The 24,105-nt window shown below is 44.9% G+C and overlaps 1 protein-coding gene across 2 annotated transcripts in view; it reads right to left on the minus strand.

Annotated features, from left to right (window-relative positions):
• The window catches only part of PDZD2 (PDZ domain containing 2), a 265,174-nt gene that overhangs the window by 164,999 nt on the left and 76,070 nt on the right, over positions 1-24,105 (minus strand). The gene's annotated exons all lie outside the window — the stretch shown is intronic.

Genomic DNA, 24,105 nt, shown 5'->3' on the forward strand with positions numbered 1-24,105 from the left:
TAGCAGAAGGGACCTGGATAGGGTTATAGTTGTAAGCAGATCAGCAGAGGAGAAGGAGGAAGCGATCGAAAGTCTTAGAGAGAGCTGAGAAAACAAGTTATAAAGGAAATACAGTAAAGCATAGAAAGTGCTGAATAGAAGGTGTGCTGATATATGAGCTAAGGAAGACTGCAGCACAGTGGACTGACACAGAGCTCACATCCAGCCTATATTACTCGGAGAGACACAGAGCTCACATCCAGCCTATATTACTGGGAGAGACACACAGACGTCACATCCAGCCTATATTACTCTGAGAGACACAGAGCTCACATCCAGCCTATATTACCGGGAGAAACACAGAGCTCACATCCAGCCTATATTACTAGGAGAAACACAGAGACCTCACATCCAGTGTATATTACTTGAGAGAGACACAGACCTCACATCCAGCCTACATTACTGGGGTAGACACACAGACTCCACATCCAGCTTATATTACTGGGGGAGACACAGACCTTTAATCCAGCCTATATTACTGGGAAAGAGACACAGAGATCACATCCAGTCTATATTACTGGAGACACAGACCTCACATCCAGCCTATATAACTGGGAGAGACACACAGACCTCACATCCAGCCTATATTACTAGGAGAGACACACAGACCTCACATCCAGCCTATATTACAGGGAGAGACACACAGACCTCACATCCAGCCTATATTACTGAGAGAGACACACAGATCTCACATCCAGCCTATATTACTGGGAGAGACACAGACCTCACAACCAGTCTATATTACTGTGAGAGACACAGACCTCACATCCAGCCTATATTACCAGAAGAAACATAGAGACATCACATCCAGTGTATACTACTGGAGACACAGAGCTCACATCCAGCCTATATTACTGGGAGAGACACAGAGCTCACATCCAGCCTTTATTACTGGGAGAGACACAGAGCTCACATCCAGCCTATATTACCGAGAGAGACACAGAGCTCACATCCAGCCTATATTACTAGGAGGGACACAGAGACCTCACATCCAGCCTATATTACTGGGAGAAACACAGAGACCTCACATCCAGTGTATATTACAAGGAGGAACACACAGACTCACTAAGCACATACTGTTCTAATAATCAACATCAGATCAGCCTAGAATATGCTCCGAATTTCACCTCTCTCATTCTCAGATCCATCATTTTCACGGACGTATGAAAAGATCTGTGAGACTCTATGGGTCAGAGTGCTGACCAATAAAATATCAGACAGTTCACAGAGATTTCACACGGATGTATGAATGCACCCTTAATCGGAGGGACATAGAGTCCTCATATGCAGCCTATGTTACTGAGAGAGGCATACAAAACTCATATCCAGCCTACATAACTGGAGAAACAAGCAGACCTCACTACTGAAGCCCGTGTGTCCGGTACATGTGGTGACAGTTTCCACATGTACCAGAGATACTGACACACGAAGACCCATTCAAATGAATGTGCACATCAGTGGGTTTCCACGGGCCGTGTGTCCGTGGGTAAAACACGCTGACATGTCCGTTTTTTTGTGGATGCACGGTCCGCAAAACGTCCCACACAGATGCCATCCGTGTCTCATCCATGTGACACGCACCGGCGCCTGGGAATCAACGCTACAGTTAGCGCTGTTCCCAAGCGCCGGGTGCTGAACACAGCCCTCATCATGGTTCCCTGCCGGCGCTGCGATCAGCACCAGCAGGGACAATGATGAGGGTAGTAGTGTCTGCTCCCGATGTCCACCTGTGTAAAAATATGAATAAAATAATAAAATCCTTATACTCACCTGTCCTATGTCTCCCCGCTGTAATCCTCTGACTGCTGACAGAGGAGCCGGGGAAAATGAGCCGATAAAGCGAGTGGGCCCTGAAGCTGCACTCAGTGAGTGACAGGCCACCGTTCCTGAGCACAGCTCCGAAGCCGCTCGCTTCAGCGGCTCATTCTCCCTGGCTCCTCGGTGTCAGCGGTTAGAAGATTACAGCGGGGGAGTCTTAGGACAGGTGAGTATAAGGATTTTATTATTTTATTCTTATTTTACACAGGGACACTGTGGGAGCAGACTACTACTACCCTCATCATTGTCCCTGCTGGTGCTGATCGCAGCACCGGCAGGGAACCATGATGAGGGCAGTGTTCAGCACCTGGCGCTTGGGAACAGTGCTAACGGTAGCGCTGATTCCTAGGTGCTGGAACGTGTGATCCTTATGCAGCACACAGATGTCACACACGGACACATGGGACACGGATATCTCCGGCACCAGAAATATACGGCCGTGTGAAACCGGCCTAAGAGTGTGAAAAAGAAAAAAAAAGAAAAAGATGAGGGGACAGGAGGGAGATGCAGCTGCAGTATCTCAACTTTAGCGTGTGTGAGAAAAGTCCTGTGAACGGGTGAGGAAAACAGAGGGAGACACCTGATTGGCCTACAGCACCATGACATCAGGAAAGTCCACCCAAATGAGCAGTTACACAATACCAGTGGAGGGAGCGAAAAGAGCCAACACTCAGCCGGCTGCACATAGTTCTGGCCTCCTCCATGCAGACTCATTACTGCTCTGCTTTGCTGTGATGTACATGTTGCTCTTTACAACAGAACAAATATTTCCTTTCTACTTTCCATTAGACATTCTGCTTCAGTTCACACCAATCAGCTGCCTTTCCCTGGGGAAACAAATAGCTAAACATTACAAGAAAGTGAGAAATCCTACTGAAAGTGCTAAGGAAACGCAATCAGCGCCTCCTCTGCTGATGGCAGTACAGGGGGGCTTCCACGTTGTGTCCCCTGCACCGGCCTTTTACTAGTGTCAAAGGTTATTGAGACATTACAGATAGGTGGCATGTGTGAAAAGACTTTAGAAATTAAGAAAGAAAAAACAAAAAAGTGTACAGTCATTCAGACAAGAACATTGTATTAATGAAAACTCCTTTTATTGATTATTCTTTCATTAAGATTTTATATGCTGAGTACAGTATAATGTGACGCCACTGAAAAATCTGTGATCAAAAACAACACAACCACTGATGCCTGTACTCCCCAAAAGCCTCCCACCACTCTATTACCCACTCCAGCCTCTCCTGGCTTTACATTCACCGACATTCAAGTCTTTCCATTCCTCGCTGCTCATGGCTCCTCGTCTCTACATTCCCCTCCACCCCTGCCTCTCTGTTTCCTGCCGTTTTGGTCTCTGTTACCCACTAATCCTGCCTCTCCGTTCTCCACCGCACTGTATATTAACACTCCCCGCCGCTCCATTGCCCTCCTCTCCGTTCCCCGCCTCTCCGTACCCCGCCACTCCATTGCCCGCCTCTCCACTCCTCGCCGCTACTGCCTCTCCGTTCCCCACCGCTCCTGCCTCTACGTTCCCCACCGCTCCTGCCTCTACGTTCCCCACCGCTCCTGCCTCTACGTTCCCCACCGCTCCTGCCTCTACGTTCCCCACCGCTCCAGCCTCTACATTCTCCACCGCTCCAGCCTCTACATTCTCCACCGCTCCTGCCTCTACGTTCCTCACCGCTCCTGCCTCTACGTTCCCCACCGCTCCTGGGTCACAGGTGTGTCGGAGGTGACAGACAGTTGCCCTGCAGTGGTCTGTAGGAGATCTCCAAGTTTAGCATTGCAGACAGTTTCCTAGATAGGAGGTTGTCTTTAGGACCCAGCGACTACCTCCCTCTGGCCAGAGTGTATATATACCTGATCTCTCTAGGTGGTCGTCGCCGGTTATGACTGTCCTATTAACCTGACCCCCGGAGGTAAGCTACCCAAGTCCAGACTGTACACTGTGTTCCAAATTATTATGCAAATTGTACTCTAATAGTTATTTGACTGGAAAATTACAATGACTGCAATTCATATAGGTAATTTGGGAAAATCTGAGAAAATATTATTTGCATAATAATTTGGAACACAGTGTATAATCTTTCTGGACCTGAGAGACAAGCCATGAAGGATTTCATTGCGGAAAGTCTGCAGAAGGGACATATCAGACCCTCATCTTCGCCCATGGCGGCAGGGTTATGCATTGTGAAGAAAAAAGATGGCGGTCTACGTCTCTGTTTAGATTACCGGGAATTGAATCAAATTACCAACCATGATCCATACCCTCTTCATCTGATTCCTGATTTGTTCAGCCAGGTTGTGGGAGCTAAGGTTTTCTCCAAGTTGGATTTAAGGGGAGTCTACAAAGTGGTTAGAATCAGAGAAGGGGATGAATGGAAGACAGCGTTCAATCCCCCGGAAGGTCATTTCGAGAGTCTTGTTATGCCTTTTGGCTTGACCAATGCACCTGCGGCATTCCAGCATTTCATAAATTATATTTTTCATTTAGTGGGGAGATTTGGGGTGGTCTATCTGGACGATATTTTGGTTTATTCACCTGATTTTGAGACCCATGGGGGGCATGTTAAGCAGGTGCTCTAGATATTAAGGGATAACAAACTATGCCAAACTAGAGAAATGTGTTATCGCTGTTCAGGAGGTACAGTTTTTGGGGTACTTGTCATCTTCAGGTTTTCGGATGGATCCGGAGAAGATCCGTGCAGTCCTTGACTGGGAACGTCTCGAGAACCTGGAGGCCCTACAACGTTTTCTGGTCTTTACTAATTTTTACAGGAAATTCATCCAAAATTACTCTGTTGTAGTGAAACCCCTCACTGACATGACTAAGAAGGGGTCTGATTTTTCAAAATGGTCGGATGCCTCCCTCCAGGCTTTTTCTTCCTTAAAAAATCATTTTGCCACTGCACCTATACTCAGTCAACCCGATGTTTCTCAATCCTTTATTGTGGAGGTCGATGTTTCGGATGTTGAGGTTGGGGCTGTGTTGTCTCAGGGTCCATCCCCTGGTAAATGGCGTCCATGCGCCTTCTGTTCTGAAAAATTGTCTTCAGCTGAGAGAAATTATGACGTGGGTAATAGGGTACTTTTGGCGATCAAATTGGCGTTGGAGAAATGGCAACACTGGTAGGAGGGGACTGGCCATCCTATTACTGTTATTGCTGACCTGTAATATCTCCAGTCAGCTAAACGTCTCAACCTGTCACGCTGTCTCGGCGTTCAGGAGGTCAGGAGCCTATGCTGACCCTACACTGAGGCCCTGCCTAATCCCTCTACCTGGAGGTACTGTTGATGGTACAGAGGTCCAGGCCGCCAGCGTAAACCTACCTCCTGAGAATCCCTGAACCTCAGTAATCTAGTCCTGAGAAGGACCCCGATCACAACAATTGGGGACAGGACCGTATATGCCAAACACCGTACAAGACGAACGAGACAGTACAAGGGGCAAACCAAAAACCACCTCGCATACAACAATCTTACACCACTACAACGGAGGGAACGCCAACGGGTAAGGGGATAAAGAATAAAGCGAGGAAGGGAAAAAACCACACCGAGTACACTTCGCTCCTAACTCCACAATACCACGCATCACTCGGATAGTCTGCATGAAAAGCTTTCACCGACAACTACCCTATCAGAACGGCAGGTATTTGAAGGAGTCCCAATACTGCAGAATTAACTGCAGCTGGGCAAGGCTGGGCCTCGTCTAGCACAGAGAGAGAGAATTAACTCCCTCCCTGCCGAAAAACACCAAGCACCAAAAACTCAGCTGCGAGAAGTCAGGCTGTGTAATCGCGACGATCTTCGTGGCGACACACCCGTGACAGTACCCCCCCTTCTATGAGGGGCCTCCGGACCCTCAGGGCCAGGTTTATCCGGGTGAGTCGTGTGGAAGGCCCGAATTAATCGGTCTGCGTTAATATCCGACGCAGGAACCCACATCCTCTCCTCAGGACCATACCCCTTCCAATGAACCAGGTACTGAAGGGACCGGCGATTAAACGTGAATCGATGACTTTCGATACCTGAAACTCCAAGTTACCATTGACCACCACAGGAGGAGGAGGTAAAGGTGACGGTACCACCGGCGCCACATACCTTTTAAGCAAAGATCTGTGGAACACGTTGTGAATTTTAAAAGTAGAGGGGAGGTCAAGACGAAATGCCACCGGATTAATTATAGAGCAGATCCTATACGGCCCGATGAACCTGGGACCCAGTTTCCAGGAGGGAACCTTAAGTTTTATATTCTTGGTAGACAACCATACCCGATCGTTCACACTTAGGTCCGGACCAGACACTCTCTTCCTATCAGCCATACGTTTGTATCGGTTCCCCATAGAACTTAGATTATACAGCAACCCTTTCCATATCGAAGCGAGTGATGACCGTTTTACCCGAAGATGGCGGGAGATCCGTAATAAAGTCCATAGACAGATGAGTCCAAGGACGCTCCGGGATCTTCAAAGGTAAGAGAGCCCCAGACGGACGGGTACGTGGGGTCTTAGAGCGCGCACAAACCCCACAGGACGCAACAAAAGTTCCCACCTCCCTATGTAAATTAGGCCACCAAAACCGACGCGAAAGGAGATCCACAGTTGCTTTACTCCCTGGGTGTCCTGCCAAAGCTGAGTTATGGTGTGCCTCGATCACCTTTTGTCGCAACTGATCTGGAACAAACAGTCTCCCAGGAGGTCCAACAGGGGCGTCCCCCTGAGCCTCCAATACTTCCTTCTCAAGCTCAGAGAATACTGCCGACACCACCACCCCCTCCTGAAGGATAGGAACCGGGTTATCCGTATTCCCGGCCCCAGGGAAACTACGAGATAAGGCATCCGCCTTTACATTTTTTGATCCAGGACGATATGTGACGACAAAATTAAACCTGGTAAAAAACAATGACCACCTAGCTTGTCTGGGATTCAGACGTTTTGCGGACTCCAGATATAGCAGGTTCTTGTGATCGGTGATGACGGTGACCGGATGGATAGCCCCCTCCAAAAAATGGCGTCACTCCTCAAAAGCTAACTTAATGGCCAAGAGTTCCCTATGGCCGACATCGTAATTCCTCTCAGCGGACGACAATTTTTTAGAGAAAAAAGCGCACGGACGCCATTTACCAGGAGACGAACCTTGTGATAATACTGCCCCTACCCCTACCTCAGAAGCGTCTACCTCTACAATGAATGGCTGTGACGCATCAGGTTGAATGAGTATGGGTGCCGAGGCAAAACATTTTTTCAAGGAGGCGAAAGCTTGACAAGCCTTGTCGGACCACCTAGAAAAATCCGTCCCTTTTTTTGTCATGTCTGTGAGAGGTTTAACCATGGACGAGAAATTACGAATGAATTTCCGGTAATAATTAGCAAACCCCAGAAAACGTTGTAGTGCCTTAAGATTCTCTGGCAGATCCCACTCAAGAACTGCCCGCACTTTCCCAGGGTCCATACGAAAACCAGACGCTGACACCAGGAAGCCTAGAAACTGGAGTTCCTGAACGGCGAACACACACTTTTCCCACTTGGCGTACAGTTTATTATCCCGCAAGATCTGTAACACCTGCCTAACATGCTCCTGATGAGACACAAGATCAGGCGAGTAAATTAAGATGTCATCCAGATAAATAACAACAAACTGACCCACCAGGCAGCGAAAAATGTCATTAACAGTGTTGGAACACCACCGGGGCATTAGTCAGACCAAATGGCATGACAAGGTTCTCATAATGTCCCTCCGGAGTGTTAAAAGCCGTCTTCCACTCATCCCCCTCCTTCATCCTAATCAGATTGTACGCCCCCCTGAGATCCAATTTAGAGAACCATTTGGCGCCCACTATCTGATTGAAGAGATCGGGGATAAGTGGGAGCGGATACGGATCTCGGACCGTAATCCGATTAAGTTCACGGAAATCCAGGCAAGGGCGTAGGCCACCATCTTTCTTCTTCACAAAGAAGAATCCCGCGGCCACCGCGGAAGATGAAGGTCTAATATGCCCCTTAGCCAGACTCTCTGAAATATAATCCTTCATGGCCTGCCTCTCCGGACCAGACAAATTATACAACCTAGATTTAGGTAACTTGACCCCAGGAAGCAGTTTTACCGAACAGTCATACACGCGATGAGGAGGTAGCTCCTGACACCCTCTTTCCGAGAACACATCCTCAAAGTCAGCCAGAAATGGGGGTAAGACCCTAGGAGCGACCGTACTGATGACCGTATTCATGCAGTTTTTTTTACAGAATTCACTCCATTGGCTTATCTCTCTAGATTGCCAATTAATAACCGGGTTATGCTTAGTTAACCAAGGAAGGCCCAACACAATAGGAGTGGGAAGATCCTCCAACACGTAACAAGACAACAGTTCTTTATGTATCGCCCCCACCTGAAGATTTATGTTATGCACCGCTTGCGAAAAACTTCCCTGACCGAGAGGCCTGGCGTCGATCGAGAATATGGGGATGGGTTTAGCCAACACACTCAATCGCATACCTTGAACCCGAGCAAACCGAGCGTCCACCAGATTAGCCCCGGCCCCACTATCCAGAAGAACAGATATCCTCTCAGTTCTCGTACCCACCACCACCTCCGCCGGTACAAGAAACTGAGACGAACCTAGGGACGAAATACCTACTCCCAGATTGCCGTACACCACACAACCTGGGATCAATAGTTTTCCGACGACTCTTTGCTCTGCGAAGGACGGGAAGGACACCCCCCAATAAAATGTCCCTTTCTCCCGCAGAAGAAACACCTTCCTGTCTTGTGGCGCACCGCCGGTCCCCTCCCCCGAAAGGATGTCCCTCCTAACTGCATAGGCTCCTCTGGACTGACCAGGGGAACCTCCATATAAGGGACCCTTGTAGAAGGTGGAGTCATCACAGGGGGTGGAGTTATCCCGCACCTCTCCCGAAGCCGTCTGTCAATGCGAATAGCAAGGGCCATAGCGGCTTCCAGCGACGCGGGAGAGTCATACTGTGCCAACATATCCTTTAATTTGTCAGATAAACCCTGACAAAACTGGCTCAGAAGAGCCGGGTCATTCCACTGGGTGTCCGTGGCCCACCTACGGAACTCTGAACAGAATTCCTCCGCAGGACGATCTCCCTGCTGGATCCTACGTAACTTAGATTCAGCAAGGGAGATCCGATCCGGGTCATCATATACAAGACCCAGAGCAGAGAAAAACCCATCCACTGTCCGGAGAGCCGGAGAGCCCGGGGGAAGAGAGAACGCCCAAGATTGGGGGTCCCCTTGAAGGAGCGAGATGACTATTCCCACCCTTTGTTCTTCACTCCCCGATGACCGAGGCCGCAGCCGAAAGTACCACTTACATGCCTCCCGGAAAACAAAAAACTTGTCCCGCCCCCCTGTGAACCTGTCAGGGAGAGCTACTTTGGGTTCTGATCCGGCTTGCTCCAGGGGATACAAAACCTTGGACTTAACGTCCGCCAGCTCCAAGGACAAACTCTGCAACTGCCGAGCTATATTGGCTACTGGATCCATGGTGGCTGGAGAGAATCTTTTAGTTGGTCGGTGAAAATGTCACGCTGTCTCGGCGTTCAGGAGGTCAGGAGCTTATGCTGACCCTACACTGAGGCCCTGCCTAATCCCTCTACCTGGAGGTACTGTTGAATCCCTGAACCTCAGTAATCTAGTCCTGAGAAGGACCCCGATCACAACAATTGGGGACAGGACCGTATATGCCAAACACCGTACAAGACGAACGAGACAGTACAAGGGGCAAACCAAAAACCACCTCGCATACAACAATCTTACACCACTACAACGGAGGGAACGCCAACGGGTAAGGGGATAAAGAATAAAGCGAGGAAGGGAAAAAAACACACCGAGTACACTTCGCTCCTAACTCCACAATACCACGTATCACTCTGATAGTCTGCATGAAAAGCTTTAACCGACAACTACCCTATCAGAACGGCAGGTATTTGAAGGAGTCCCAATACTGCAGAATTAACTGCAGCTGGGCCTCGTCTAGCACAGAGAGAGAGAATTAACTTCCTCCCTGCCGAAAAACACCAAGCACCAAAAACTCAGCTGCGAGAAGTCAGGCTGTGTAATCGCGACGATCTTCGTGGCGACACACCCGTGACACAACCCTAGACAAGCCAGATGGTCTCTGTTTTTTACTAGGTTCAATTTTGTTGTCACTTTTCGTCCAGGGCTGATGCTTTGTCCCGGAGCTTACAGATAGGGGTAGTTATTTTGGCTCTTTTTCCTGAACTGGAGGGTGAGGTGCTGGAGGTTCAGGGGGACGCCCCTGCCTCCTGCCCTTCAGGAAAATTATTTGTACCACCTGATCTGCACCGTAAAGTAATCAAAGAACATCATAACTCTGTGCTTGCTGGGCATCCAGGTGGTAAGGCAACCGCGGACCTCCTCTCTCATCGTTTTTGGTGGCCGGGGTTGCATAGGGATATAATTGAACACGTAGATGCTTGTAGTATTTGCGCTCGTTCAAAGGTTTCGCACACCCGTCCGTCTGGTACTCTTCTTCTGCTACCTATCCCTAGTAGGCCATAGACACACTTGTCCATGGATTTAATTACTGACCTACCGGTTTCTGCAGGCAAAACGGTGGTTTTGGTAGTAGTAGATAGGTTCAGTAAAATGATTCACTTCGTCGCTTTACCTGCACTTCCCAATGCCAAGACACTTGCTCAGGTGTTCATAAATGAGATTGTGAGGCTTCACGGGGTTCCCTCCGATGTGGTGTCTGATCGGGGAACCAGTTTGTTTCCAAGTTCTGGAAGGAATTCTGTTCTCGAATGGGGGTGCAGCTGTTCTTTTCCTCTGCCTTCCTCCCTCAGTCGAATGGTCAGACCGAGCGTGTCAATCAGAACTTGGAGACATACCTCAGGTGTTTCGTCTCCGATAATCAGGAGGATTGGGCATCCTACTTACCGATGGCAGAATTTGCCATCAATAATCATCGTCAAGAATCCACTGGCAGGTCACCGTTCTTCGGTGCATATGGTTATCATCCACAGTTTGGTACCTTCAGTGGGGGTGGAGCTTCAGGAGTTCCTGAGGAGGAACGGTTTGATTCATCATTCTCCTCAGTATGGCAGGGTGTTCTGTGTAATTTAAAGACCATGGGTGACAGGTATAAACGTATGGCTGACAGAAACCACTTGCCAGGTCCGGACCTGAATGTGAATGATTTTGTGTGGTTGTCTACCAAGAGTATAAGATTGAAAGTTCCTTCTTGGAAGCTGGGACCTAGGTTTATTGGTTCCTACAAAATAACCGCCGTCATTAATCCAGCAGCATTTCGTCTTGAACTTCCTTGGGCCCTTAAGGTCCATAATGTGTTCCACAGATCCCTACTCAAAAGGTATGTAGAACCTCTTGAGCCCTCAGCTCTACCACCGCCCCCAGTAATGGTTGATGGTAACCTGGAGTTCGAGATTTCGAGGATTGTAGATTCTCGTCTCCGTCATTCTCTACAATACTTGGTGCACTGGAAAGGCTATGGTCCAGAGGAGAGGATGTGGGTTTCAATATCAGAGGTAAACGCTCCCAGATTGGTTCGCTCTTTTCACACCTCTTTTCCTGAGAAACCGGGTTCTGAGTGTCCGGAGGCCACTCGTAGAGGAGGGGGGGGGGGGTACTGTCACGGGTGTGTCGGAGGTGACAGTCACTCTGCAGTGGTCTGTAGGAGATCTCCACGTTTGGCATTGCAGACAGCTTCCTAGATAGGAGGCTGTCTTTAGGACCCAGCGACTACCTCCCTCTGGCCTGGGTGTATATATACCTGCTCTCTCTATGTGCTCGTCGCCGGTTATACTCATTCCTTCTTGGAGCTTGGCTGAAGTAGCATCATGTCCTCTTTGGAGTCTTGAGGCTCTGTGCCCTGTTGGAGTTTCTTCTAAAGCTAAGTTGTAATTTCCCTGTGTTGTCTTCCCCTTTTGTCTTTAGAGTGCTAGCGGAGGTTGACTAGTGCTCATCTCCTTCCACCCCCAGTTGTAGCCTTACACCAGGGATAGTAGAGCGAGGCAAGTGATCGGCGACAGCTGCGAAGGCTGTATAGGGACGGTAGGGGAAGACAGGGTGATGCTTATCCAGTTTAGGAGGTCACCACTTCCCATTTCCCTAGTGTCTGGGCTCCCTTTACCTTTACCCCATGTATTGCATTCACACCTGGTGTGACATCCTGCCTCTGTTCCCCGCCGCTCCTGCCTCTACGTTCCCTGCCGCTCCACGGCCTGACACCGTTCACCACATCTAGCGCGGACGGCGCTATACATGAATCCCCTTGGCTGAACCCCAAGTCCACTTCTATCGTCACTACGCAGATGAATCCAAACATACCCTCCTATTTTTGGAAATTTTCTTACTTAGAGACAGTTGAAAAAGACCAAAAATTTTATGGTCGAAACGTCCTTCTATGTCACTCAAAACCCTCTAACTTTCTTTATATTGTGGTGAACTGTTTAAATAAATACAACCAAAAGAGGCACTTTATGCAACCATTAATCTGCACTTCTAGTAGAGGTTCCACCATATACCTCCAACGTCCTATATAAAAAATCGCTCACAGCTCCAATATACTGATGTGAAGATCAACTTTACTTGTTTAAGTTAGCAAATACAGAGATTGAATGGAAACATATTCCTCAGAGTGTACAACAAGTCCCAGAAGTGGTGTAGTCCAATAATCTGTTATGTTCCATACGATTAGGTCTGGCTGTAAGCGAATTAATCCTACGTGCACAGAATGATATGTTTCAGGGGCAGCCACAAACCAGGTATCACAACCACTGGTGACTCTATTCCCAACCATTGGCGACTCTAGTGCCGACCATGAGCGACTCTCTCTTATCAATCAGTCCTGCCTCTCCGATAATTCCAGTTCTCGCCTCTTTATTCCCTACAGATCATTTCTTCTGCAGTTTCTCCATCTATTACACTTGTCCCATCTCCCTCAAGTCGTTACCTTCTCTGTGGGATCAGTTGCCTTCCCCAAGTCTCTCATTCTCCCTTCTTCCATCTACAGGATATATTCTGGAAATGTACAGATGAGAGAGTGGCTCCATAACAGGCGATGTACTTTTGGAGTCAGTACAATAAGCAATATGATTTCAGGATAAATAAATGGAAGGTGATTTGAGGATTCTCTGAACTCATATCAAAAATGTTCGTTTTGGAATAGCAATAAACAAAAAAAAAAACGTTCTCCATGTGTCGAAGCTCTGAAAGTTCTCCAGCAAAGTGAACATAATATCCACAGATATAAACACGTCGTCATCCACATGTTCACAGCCATCCACATCTATATACATATGGCGATTAGAAGTGTTAGAGTTTAATAATACTTTTTAGCCAACCATTAAACAAGTCATGCAGATATCAAGCGCCGGACGGAAACGGGTAACAAGTCAGTAAGTTACAAGACACCAACAAGCATTCATGCATTCATACAAAAAGACAATTCAATATTCCTCCCACTCTTCAACATCAAAGTTGAAGCTCATATATTTTCTAGGGACTTCTCCCATTTTTTTTTTTAGGAGAAATGATAATAACATAGTACCTAAATTAGTAGAAATGTACAAGCTCCAGCCTCTCAGTACACAAAAAAAAAAGTATGGTATACCCTCCAACATTTCTGCCTTCCATGAAACCCATACAGAAGTGTTATACAATGTATACCACCATGCAAACAAAACCCCACAAAACTATACCTTACAGTATACAGCTTTTTTTGTAGTTTCTAAGGCTTTAAAAAATAATAAAAGAAGGATAGTCAACAATGCAGTTCTGTCCAGCAAACAATTATTAGGCAATTTGTAATAGTTGATGATTAATTTTATTATTGAGCATCTCCAGTGCTGTCTGTTAATCCAAAAGGTTAATAAACCTGAATATTTAAGAAAGAAAAAGTGCGGTTCTGTCTTTCTTAGGAGAATACCCTTGAGCAACTAAATGAAAAACGGAAATTTTCCATCTCAATTGTTTATTTTCATCTGTTACAGTGAGAATAAGAACCAAATGGCTCAAGAAAATGACCACTATAGTAATATGGCCGCCCTACCCTTCAATAACAGCCATAAACTCCATCCAGGAAGTTTGTCAGTTTCTTAATATGTTGACGATCAACTTTTTGGGCAGAACCAACCACAGCCCCCCAGACACTAATCGCAGAGGTGAAAAGTTTTGTCTTCATGGTAAAGTTCCTATTTAAGAAGGGCCCACAAGTTCGGTGTAGGGTTTAGGTCCGGTGAGGAATGGGCCGGGTCATTATTCTTCATCTTTAAAGGGAATCTGTCTGCAGGTTTTTGCTATGTAATCTGAAGACTGCAAACTGTTGGAGTTAAAACACAGATTTCAGTGATGCCTCTCTTATCAAGCTCTGTGGTTTTGTTTACTTGTAATGATTGTTTTAGCACCAGGAGCTCATCATTGCTGGGACACAGCAGCATGTGCCTGGTAGTCCGACTCCGCCCCCTTCTGTGATAAGCAGCTCACTGTTTATGGACATTGTATATACAAAGCCTGGTGTGGGCGGGGGCAGCTTTCTCACCTCTGCTTCATGCTAAATCTAAAAGCGCTGATTGTGTGTCAACTGCTGCATCCAGTAAACTAAGTGATACATCGTTGGATTCAGGGTCTCCTTGCCTATATCATGCTCTCACATGGGGTAGCAAAAACTTGCTCTACACCTTGTACTCCTCCTCCTCACCTCGGCCGAATCTCTAAGTACTGACCACCTTGTACTTCTAGGCACTCCAAGCAGGTTGCAGTTCTGGAATATGACAACACTTGAGGAAAATGGATTACTGGTCACTTCCTACTCTTAGGATAGGTCTGAAACTCGGCTCATTGACAGCCACATGTAAACGTGTACAGGGCTGTAACAGCACAGCTCCATACAATGTATTAAGCTCCAATTTAAGTGAATGTGATCGGAGAGGCAGTACACGAAAATGGCTGTGCTGTTCCAGCTCTGTACACTGATGGAGCTGTGCTGTTCCAGCTCTGTACACCGGTTACACACCTATAGCTGCAAACAGCTGTTTGGTGGGGGAGCCGAGTGTCAGACCTCAAATGAGCTTATACTAATGACTAATCATAATGTCTAATTAGTGAACAAATCCTTTAACTGTGTGCAAAAGACAGATCTCCTCATAGAAATGTGTGATTACTATATACACCTCCTCTTTCCAAAATGTCCTAACCTCTGCCTCAGCCAAGCAGCATGCTTCAAAGTAATACATAATTATAAAATAGAAAAAAAATAGAAAAAATTCTGTAATATAATAAGGACTGAACTGTTAAAGTTAATTTAGATTTCTAGGTAAAAGGCTTTTAGCATCTTAATGTTCCCAACGTAATGGGCATTTAGCTGAAATGAAAAGTCGTAGAAGCAGTCTGACGGACATGATAACTGTACAATAAAACGCACTTAAGAGAAACAAGATCCAAATAATTTCACACTCCCAGGATAACACAACCCGATTACAAGCGCCACGTCACGCCAAATGGATATTGCACATTGTTAAAAGCAATTACGACCTGGAAGCGCACAGCCTCAACTTTATGCGGCAGCATCAACTCAGGGCTGTAATTCTCTGGCTAGCATTGAACGCACTATATATAAATATTCAGCGTATTCCAGATGTCCCCTCAATCTGGCGGTTAGTAAACTTTGTTCTGAAAACTCCTCAAAGTTGCATCGGAGATACAAAAAAACAAACAAACCGTATACTAAAACATAGCGGTAAACTGAAAAAATTACACGGTTGTTCTAAAAAGATCCGTAATTATAGGCAAAACTCAAAGAGGTCATTTCTAAGGATTGAAAAAAGAATCACTTTACAGGATGAAAAAAAATATATATAATAAAATATACACCACAAACTAACCGCCCTCTATAATGAATACTGCAGCTTCCTTCTGCCCCATGCAGAATTGTCAGATTTCTCTTTCTTAAATGGTCACTGCTGATCCATCAATCTTTGCATAAATCAATGGTACAAGTAAAGATAAGAAACATTGTAATATATCTTATTAGAGAAATCTTCTTCTTTCTCCATTTATGATCCACTTCTAGTCCGGCCTCCTGGATTTATCATTCCCTTTGATAAACTGCTAAAATCAGGATCAGATTACAGCTGTCTGTTAGATTCCATGGAAAAACATAGGTGAAGAAAGACGGAGCAGCAGAGTGAATCAGACACTAAAAAGTAGAAGCACCATTATAGACGTATATCTATTTACTCCCCCACTTTCCTCTCTGAGCTGGATTCACAGCTACTCTGCTCAGTACTGCTGTATAATATCCTTCATCCTGCTGATGCCTTTGACCAAGTGCTACATATAGACAGGAGAAAAGAAATCCCTCATGTCTGTGTGGGCTGTATATGGAAGAAATAATAGCCGCTCTCTCTCCACCCACTAGCCCAGACAGAACTGAAATATAGAAGAAGAGCCAGCAGAGAGCAAATCTGATGGAAAAAAGCAGGACACAAAAAAGTCACCTGAAACGACAGGTACGGTTTTATCAACCATTATTTAAGAGGCATTTAGTCTCTGTATCGGCTAACGGAAACCTAAGCATTTACACCATGAATGTAGAAACTCTTATTTCCCCTCTCCTAGCAAGAAATCCCAGCACTTTCTCAAGCTCCAAGGTCAGTTTTCCATACGTGAAAACCCGACCAGTTGTAGTCAGTTCTGGATCAGATTGTCATCAGTATGAGTGTATTTTTACCATCAGCAGCTTTTTTGTATGCAAAACCAAAAAAAGCTGGGATGCAACTAATGTAACTAGGAAGCCAACAATGAAGACTGATGTAACAGAGCTACTTTTTTTTTTATTTTAGACCAAGCTGCAAGAGGTTTTGATTGCACTTTGGAGATGGACTAAATCAAAGGAATATAAGGACATAAAGTATAAACTTATACTGGTTTTTTGTATGTTTGAGCCAAGATACAACATCTGTAGCCCCAGACCTACTGGATTCTCTTCTGCAAACATCGTCCAGATGTGCTTATATAATGGGCTTCATGGTAAAGTACAGCCAATTCTGGAACCTGCGTACATACTAGTGCCCATGTCCTTCCTTAGGGAGCAGCCCCATGATAAAAAAAAAGAAAAACCCTTTCCAATATGCCCATTGGTATAACTGGACATAATAATCTCTTAAAGAATTGCCCCCTTTTAAAAAACTTTCAACCATAGGCGCAGGTAACTGAGCTTTACTTACCCTTCTTGGGTTTAGGGCTGTGTTTCTGCTGCTGACCCGGTTTCTTCGTCTTTTTTGATGGGCTGAGCTCTTTGACTGGCTGCAGCGTTATCGTTGTGACCATCACTGCTGCGACCCATCAACAAAGACTGGGTCAGCGTCAGAGACCCAGAACAAAACCCATGGAGCGTATATAAAGCTCAGATAATAGCCTATGCCCAAAAGCTATTTTTTTTAACCCCTTGAAACCAGTCTGAAGCAGGTTTACTCATCTTATGGTAGTAAAAGGGCTCCCGTGAACCATATTGAAACCAAAAGCCCTGAAAAGTTGTAATCTGCACTGTTTTGAACATACGCTTTAAGAAAATGTTGCTTTCATGCTTTTACTTTTGCTTCCGTGGGTGTGCTCTAGACATAAATCAGTCTCCTACCCCCTCTGGCAGCTGAAAATATAGCGCCTTCTTTCTTTCCCTACAGATGAAGCCTGCTTAGTTATACTTCCCTGCTTGTCAAAATTTGCTGCTTCCCAGACAAGCAGAGGAGAAAGCGATTTCTATTGACTACCCGCAGTGAGCAGATGATCACTATTGTAGGAGGTGGCTGTGGGGAGAGTAAGTGAGCATGTCTGTCCAGCAGGATTCAGCTCATTAGGTGACCCTGGTAAATCAGACCCAAGTAAATCCAAGACAAAGTGGCCGAGGACCCTTCAGCTTTTCTCTTGCATAGTGGCACACCCCACCACCTACCTTTACTGCATTGGATTAAAGACCTGTTCTAAGCGTTGTTAGGGGTCCCAGCAGTCAGACCCCCCACGATAAGCCATACACTTATTAACTCTGGGAATCCCCTTTTAAATGATTGTTTTGATTATTTATATAAAAATAGAGGTCATTTTTCCTGTTACAGGCCGCTGCACTACTTTACCCGCATCCTCCACCACATTTTTTTTCCTGATACTTTTCCTGGTTGTAGGTAATATTCAATGCAGCATCACGCCATGTTCCTGCAGATGCCGAAACCTATCATGCTATGATAAGCTGACGGATCTCCTAGGAGTTACTAAAGGAAAAATCTTTACTCCTTTTCACTGTGGATTTATTCAGGCGCATCACGATCATCAAGTTAAATGGGAAAGTGCTTAACTCAATGAATATTTAAAAACCGCTGAGGATGAATAAAGTTTCCTCTTTGGAGATGTATAACATTAACTCACATTCTGCTTGTGAAGATGTGTGTCATGTATATATTATGTAGGTCACGAGGAGGCTCTGGATAATGGAACGTGGGCCCTATTGGGGTGGGAGCAAAGCTTAACATGCCTTTAAATGGTATTTAAAGGGGTCGTGCATTGCCTCTAGTTTTTGCGTTTCGGCCATCTTTCATATAGAGAAGCTCTTGGGGACATTTGCCGGGTCATCCATCTGACACACGACAAGTATTGAGCACGCATCCTGTTGTAATTAAAGGGGTTGCTCGCACCTTTAATTTTTTTTTTTACAAATCACTTGAAAAAGTGTAAAATAATAATAGAATAAAAGTAGTACTCACTTTACTGATCCCGTCTCTACTTCAATTCTGGCACTTCCCATGTCTCCCTTAGGGTATTTTCACACAGGTTGTTTTTTGGTGAGTTTTTTTTATGCAATTTTTCAGCTGCGTTTTACAGTACCAGCAAAGTCTATGAGATTTTAGAAATCCCATGCACACAGCTTGGTTTTTTTTTCCTGACCGTTTTGTCAAATGAGATGCGTTTTTGCAGAATGGAGCATGTCACGTCTTTCAGCGTTTTTCACCCATTGAAAGCAATGGGTAAGTGCAAAAAACATTGCAAAAACGCAAGTATCAGGTGTTGCTGCGTTTTCTAGTGAAAAAAACTAAGTACAGCAGTATGTAAAACCCATTTATTCTTGTGATTTTCCCAAGTTTACCATCTTATCTTGGTCACCTGAGATGGCAGTTAGGATTAGTACAGTTTAATTAAATTAGTGATGTGCACAATGTAAATATAGGCCAACCAAGGTGTGAAATTGAAAAATCCCTGAACAACTCAATGGCAGACCAAAAGTGTGAATGTAAACAGTGTCCTACAAACTCAATGTTCTGCCAAGATCTTAGGTAAACTATTCCTGAACAATTCACTTCCTCCCACTGTTACATTTGTAATTCTGGTTAATATGGTTTCACATATGTCTTATATTGGTGACCTTTGTTCAGGCTTCTATGGTGGAAGCAAAGCTGAACTTTGGGATTCTGAAAAAAGCAACAAAAACGTACAAAAAATGCACCAAAAGCTGCGTTTTTGAAGCTGCTTCTTTTCTGTCAAGAGAGCAGGTGTTGTGCAGAAAAAAAATGCACTAAAAACGCCCTGTGTGAACATAGCCTAAGGTCTTTATACTTCTTGTCAACTTTCCGAACAATCACCAGCTACAGTGGTGACCAGGGCTAGAAAGTGAGCAGCGGAGGATCGGTACGGGTCATATGTAAGAAAATATACAATATCCCCAATGTGATAAATGAGTTGCGCATTTCTGCTTTACTGTGGCCCTGCTCATATCTGCATTGTCCATTCATAAAGGAAGATGTGCCGTATGATGTATACAACCAGAACCCAATGGATCCGAATGACTTAGTGCATGGGGGTCTCCAAGGAAGCAGAATATGCCGGAATCTGCAATAAAGATGCATGCTGCTTTCTTCTCTATTTATGACCAAGTGAGATATATCCAACATTGCACAGAAGGGGCAGGAAATGGGAGGTCAAGCACTAAAATATCTTCACCCCAGATCCGGATTTTACAACCTTGGTTACAGCTCGTGTCTCATTAAATCAGCTGAGTACAGATTTGACATAACCATCTTGTATAACCGCTTTCCCCCTAGACAGGGCTAAAGATCTGGATATTGTGGGATTCAGTACGTGACTGGGAAGCATCACAGCATGGGAGGTGCAACATCTGCTGTGGCCCGAAATGCGTCACCTTTACTATTATCAGAAAAGAGCAAACCCTACCAGCATCAGCAAGATTGCAACTCTCAAGATACCTATAAGCAGACATACTGATTGTCACTGCCCATTTTTTTACCTTTTTTTTAACTTTTGGAAAGGTTTATTAGCAGCTACAATCAGTAATTACATTGGTGGCTCAGTGGTTAGCACTGTTGCTTTGCAGCGCTGGGGTCCTGGGTTCAAATCCCTCCAAGGACGACATCTGCAAAGAGCCTCTATGTTCTCCCGATGTTTGAGTGGGTTTCCTCCGGGTTCTCAGTGTCCCCCACACTCCAAAGACAAACTGATAGGGAATGTAGATTGTGAGCCCCAATGGGGACAGTGATGATGAGGTCTGTAAAGCGCTGTGGAAAGTAATGGCGCTATATATGTGAGTAAAATAAGTCAATTAACAATGAATCTTGTATGTCTCTACAAATTCAGTCTGCACTGAGCACGGACCTGGGCCCCACTACATATCAACAGTATACTAGGAGATCAGTAATAATATTCATACACTGGTTCCCACAACCACAGTCATGTAGACTGTACCCCAAACTGTGGATTGCTCCTGTCCTGGATAAGGCGCCGGTTTCTTGGTTCCTTCCCACAGGGCAGTTTGCCTTTATGCAAGTAAGCTCAGAGTTACTGTTGTAACCAGACAACCTCCTTTGACATCATCACACAAAGCCTTTTAGGGCCGACTCAGACAGCCATGTGCTGCCTGAGTATCCAGTAAGCTTGACATTCAGTTACCATGTGTACTTCAGGAGTTTGCTGAAGAGATGACCGGCCAGCTGAGAGAAATGGATGTGGAGGCAAACTCATTCTATCTATATTCACTTCCTAAGACCTGCAGTTAACCGTTTAACTACACTGAGCATAATGAACTCTTTGCTAGTACTGGTGCTGCTCACACAACTTTGCTGCAACAATGTGTAATCTTCCCTACAAGAAAGTATCCAGTTTGCCTGCTCATCACTTGTAGTATACCCAAATGTTAAAAAAACAAAAGTATATTCAACTTCCAGATCAACATACTCAACAACCAAACCTGAGTTACATGTACTTAATTTGAGGGAAGGAACAAAAACAATTTGTTAAAAAATATGTTTTAAACTGTACAAAAACTGGGACTTCAAATACATAGCCAACTGACAGAGTCTGACACTTGTATCCAGTACATTCATACCAAGGGGGACATATATTAGCATCAAAATGGCGTTCAAAATAATCAATTACAATAGATCCAAATATATAATTAAAGTGCAAGTGCTAATTACTTAAAGTGCAAGTGCCTTATGAGGAATTTGTATGAATTCCAATAAACAATCTAGATCTAAAGCACAAGAAGATGTTGCCTGCAATGCTCCATGAATTAAATGTTATACATCCCTGAGGATATCATTACAAGTATTTGTCCAGTATTCCCTTAGATGCAGTTTAAGGGGTAGAACGGTAGCCCTGACATGTGCGGACCTTAACTCATACCTATGTAAGTACACACTTAGTTTTACTTAAACGGCATCTAAGGGAACACTGGACATATACTTGCAATGATATCCTCTGGGATGTATAACATTTAATTCATGGAGCATTGCAGGCAACATCTTCATGTGCTTTAGATCTAGATTGTTTATTGAAATTCATACAAATTCTTCATAAGGCACTTGCACTTTAATTAATTATATATCTGGATCTATTGTAATTGATTATTTTGAATGCTATTTTGTTTGAAGCTAATATATGTCCCCCTTGGTATGAATGTACTGGATACAAGTGTCAGACACTATCAGTTTGCTATATTTTTGAAGTCCCTGTTTTTGTACAGTTTTAAACAATTTTTTAAATATTTGTTCATAATAAAAATTAATAATTTTTTAACAAATTGTTTTGGTGCCTTCCCTCAAATTTAGTACATGCAACTCAGTTTTGGTTGTTGAGTATATGTTCATCACTTGTGCCTGCAGTTAACCCTCTGTCTGCTGCTAGCACTCAACTCTGTCATAAACCATTTGTCTGGTGTAAGTCCTGGACTGACTATTGATGTTCAGTCCCTGAGTTTATCCACACTCTTGGCTCTGAATCTTCAGGCGTTTCCAATTGTCTGTTTTCTATCTGGCATACCCCACTCTCCTGGTCCTCGGTGATCATGTGCAAGCCTGCAAATCTTCCTCCCTTGTGCCATCGCCTTTGCTCCGTGTTGTTCATCTTGACCTACAGCTTACAACATCCAACTCACCAGGTAACTACTTATCACAGATATTGCCATTTACAGTGCAAGTCCTCATACACATGGTAGAATTGCAGAGATATCCAAGCTTTACTGAGCCAAATAAGGCACCTATGAAATCATGTAGGAAAAAACTGTCAATCAAACCTTGTTAAGCAACAAAGCTGCACAGAAGACTCTTACCAGTGTCCGGACACTTCTTTAAGCCCATCCTGTTTTCCAAGAACCCAGTAAAGAGATAGCCTGTGGTTCCGGAAGCATGAAACTGTTGACAGGTTCCCTTTAAATCAGGCTTTAATTCTAAACATTTTTTTATATATTTTATTTTTCTAGTGACTATCTGCATATAAATAATTTCTCAAGATTTTGCAGTTCTCACACTGGCGACAACTTGTGTGCCACTCAGCTCTATTTACATACTCTTTTGCCCGTATGATATGGGACCCCTGTAATCTCAATTTGAGGGGGTCCAGGAGAGTGTGAACGGCATTGTGAATATGAGATAACATAGTGAACAGAGCAGCAATACTGTGCCATGCCTGGTACATAACATGTCCTGCGCAGATACCTGTATGAAGTGCCAACCTGTAGTTACACCGCACAGTTCATGTACAGTACAGACCAAAAGTTTGGACACACCTTCTCATTTAAAGATTTTTCTGTATTTTCATGACTACGAAAATTGTACATTCACACTGAAGGCATCAAAACTATGAATTAACACATGTGGAATTATATACTTAACAAAAAAGTGTGAAACAACTGAAAATATGTCTTATATTCTAGGTTCTTCAAAGTAGCCACCTTTTGCTTTGATGACTGCTTTGCACACTCTTGGCATTCTCTTGATGAGCTTCAAGAGGTAGTCACCGGAAATGGTCTTCCAACAATCTTGAAGGAGTTCCCAGAGATGCTTAGCACTTGTTGGCCCTTTTGCCTTCACTCTGCGGTCCAGCTCACCCCAAACCATCTCGATTGTGTTCAGGTCTGGTGACTGTGGAGGCCAGGTCATCTGGCGTAGCACCCCATCACTCTCCGTCTTGGTCAAATAGCCCTTACACAGCCTGGAGGTGTGTTTGGGGTCATTGTCCTGTTGAAAAATAAATGATGGTCCAACAAAACGCAAACCGGATGGAATAGCATGCCGCTGCAAGATGCTGTGGTAGCCATGCTGGTTCAGTATGCCTTCAATTTTGAATAAATCCCCAACAGTGCCACAAGCAAAGCACCCCCACACCATCACACCTCTTCCTCCATGCTTCACGGTGGGAACCAGGCATGTAGAGTCCATCCGTTCACCTTTTCTGCGTCACACAAAGACACAGTGGTTGGAACCAAAGATCTCAAATTTGGACTCATCAGACCAAAGCACAGATTTCCACTGGTCTAATGTCCATTCCTTGTGTTCTTTAGCCCAAACAAGTCTCTTCTGCTTGTTGCCTGTCCTTAGCAGTGGTTTCCTAGCAGCTATTTTACCATGAAGGCCTGCTGCACAAAGTCTCCTCTTAACAGTTGTTGTAAAGATGTGTCTGCTGCTAGAACTCTGTGTGGCATTGACCTGGTCTCTAATCTGAGCTGCTGTTAACCTGCGATTTCTGAGGCTGGTGACTCGGATAAACTTATCCTCAGAAGCAGAGGTGACTCTTGGTCTTCCTTTCCTAGGGCGGTCCTCATGTGAGCCAGTTTCTTTGTAGCGCTTGATGGTTTTTGCAACTGCACTTGGGGACACTTTCAAAGTTTTCCCAATTTTTCAGACTGACTGACCTTCATTTCTTAAAGTAATGATGACCACTCGTTTTTCTTTACTTAGAATTTGTATT

The sequence above is a fragment of the Phyllobates terribilis genome, unplaced genomic scaffold (assembly GCF_046119375.1).
Source record: "Phyllobates terribilis strain yellow unplaced genomic scaffold, ASM4611937v1 Scaffold_1__5_contigs__length_1240528914, whole genome shotgun sequence".
Classification (NCBI taxonomy): Eukaryota; Metazoa; Chordata; class Amphibia; order Anura; family Dendrobatidae; genus Phyllobates; species Phyllobates terribilis.